Source organism: Babylonia areolata, chromosome 30, assembly GCF_041734735.1.
Source record: "Babylonia areolata isolate BAREFJ2019XMU chromosome 30, ASM4173473v1, whole genome shotgun sequence".
Classification (NCBI taxonomy): domain Eukaryota; kingdom Metazoa; phylum Mollusca; class Gastropoda; order Neogastropoda; family Buccinidae; genus Babylonia; species Babylonia areolata.
Genome location: NC_134905.1, coordinates 8908374 through 8910873, shown reverse-complemented (window position 1 = coordinate 8910873; position 2500 = coordinate 8908374). Strand labels below are relative to the sequence as shown.

Sequence of the window (2500 nt, the reverse complement as noted above, 5' to 3'; positions counted from 1 at the left end):
TTCTTCACCTTTAACTGATGTATATCTTCTTCTCCTTCTCCTTCTTTACCTCATGTATATCTTCTCCTCATTCTCCTTCTATAACTCATGTATATCTTCTTCTCCTTCTCCTTCTTTACCTCATGTATATCTTCTTCTCCTTCTCCTTTACCTCATGTATATCTTCTCCTCCTTTTTTCTTCTTTACCTCATGTATATCTTCTCCTCCTTCTCCTTCTATAACTCATGTATATCTTCTTCTCCTTCTCCTTCTTCACCTTTAACTCATGTATATCTTCTCCTCCTTCTCCTTCTATAACTCATGTATATCTTCTTCTCCTTCTCCTTCTATAACTCATGTATATCTTCTCCTCCTTCTCCTTCTATAACTCATGTATATCTTCTCCTCCTTCTCCTTCTATAACTCATGTATATCTTCTTCTCCTTCTCCTTCTTTAACTCATGTATATCTTCTTCTCCTTCTATAACTCATGTATATCTTCTTCTCCTTCTCCTTCTTTAACTCATGTATATCTTCTTCTCCTTCTACACCTTTAACTCATGTATATCTTCTTCTCCTTCTCCTTCTTTAACTCATGTATATCTTCTTCTCCTTCTATAACTCATGTATATCTTCTTCTCCTTCTCCACCTTAAACTCATGTATATCTTCTCCTCCTTCTCCTTCTATAACTCATGCATATCTTCTTCTCCTTCTTTAACTCATGTATATCTTCTTCTCCTTCTCCTTCTCCACCTTTAACTCATGTATATCTTCTCCTCCTTCTCCTTCTACACCTTTAACTCATGTATATCTTCTTCTCCTTCTCCACCTTAAACTCATGTATATCTTCTCCTCCTTCTCCTTCTATAACTCATGTATATCTTCTTCTCCTTCTATAACTCATGTATATCTTCTTCTCCTTCTACACCTTTAACTCATGTATATCTTCTTCTCCTTCTCCTTCTTTAACTCATGTATATCTTCTTCTCCTTCTCCTTCTCCTTCTTTAACTCATGTATATCTTCTTCTCCTTCTATAACTCATGTATATCTTCTTCTCCTTCTCCTTCTTTAACTCATGTATATCTTCTTCTCCTTCTCCTTCTTTAACTCATGTATATCTTCTCCTCCTTCTCCTTCTATAACTCATGTATATCTTCTTCTCCTTCTCCTTCTATAACTCATGTATATCTTCTTCTCCTTCTCCTTCTTTAACTCATGTATATCTCCTCCTCCTTCTATAACTCATGTATATCTTCTTCTCCTTCTCCTTCTTTAACTCATTTATATCTTCTTCTCCTTCTCCTTCTATAACTCATATATATCTTCTTCTCCTTCTTTAACTCATGTATATCTTCTCCTCCTTCTCCTTCTATAACTCATGTATATCTTCTTCTCCTTCTCCTTCTTTAACTCATGTATATCTTCTTCTCCTTCTCCACCTTTAACTCATGTATATCTTCTCCTCCTTCTCCTTCTACACCTTTAACTCATGTATATCTTCTTCTCCTTCTCCACCTTAAACTCATGTATATCTTCTCCTCCTTCTCCTTCTTTAACTCATGTATATCTTCTCCTCCTTCTCCTTCTACACCTTTAACTCATGTATATCTTCTCCTCCTTCTCCTTCTATAACTCATGTATATCTTCTCCTCCTTCTCCTTCTACACCTTTAACTGATGTTTATCTTCTCCTCCTTCTCCTTCTACACCTTTAACTCATGTATATCTTCTCCTCCTTCTCCTTCTACACCTTTAACTCATGTATATCTTCTCCTCCTTCTCCTTCTACACCTTTAACTCATGTATATCTTCTCCTCCTCCTCCTTCTATAACTCATGTATATCTTCTCCTCCTTCTCCTTCTACACCTTTAACTGATGTTTATCTTCTCCTCCTTCTCCTTCTACACCTTTAACTCATGTATATCTTCTCCTCCTTCTCCTTCTACACCTTTAACTCATGTATATCTTCTCCTCCTTCTCCTTCTATAACTCATGTATATCTTCTCCTCCTTCTCCTTCTACACCTTTAACTGATGTTTATCTTCTCCTCCTTCTCCTTCTACACCTTTAACTCATGTATATCTTCTCCTCCTTCTCCTTCTAACCTTTAACTCATGTATATCTTCTCCTCCTTCTCCTTCTATAACTCATGTATATCTTCTCCTCCTTCTCCTTCTACACCTTTAACTGATGTTTATCTTCTCCTCCTTCTCCTTCTACACCTTTAACTCATGTATATTTTCTCCTCCTTCTCCTTCTACACCTTTAACTCATGTATATCTTCTCCTCCTTCTCCTTCTCCACCTTTAACTGATGTTTATCTTTGTCTACTTCTTCCGCTCCTCCTCCTCATGATCGTCATCAGCATTGTCACAATCGTCACTATTATTGATATTACCATCATGCTTTTTGTCATCACCGTCATTGCACCTATTTCATGATAACAATAAGAACAAGAACAACCCGCCCCCCAAAATACAACAACAACCCCAATCAAACATAAGAAGAACAAGAAC

At 36.7% G+C, this 2500-nt stretch overlaps 1 protein-coding gene across 1 annotated transcript in view; it reads left to right on the top strand.

Moving 5' to 3' along the window:
- The window catches only part of LOC143275385 (alpha-amylase-like), a 17961-nt gene that overhangs the window by 3290 nt on the left and 12171 nt on the right, over positions 1–2500 (top strand). The gene's annotated exons all lie outside the window — the stretch shown is intronic.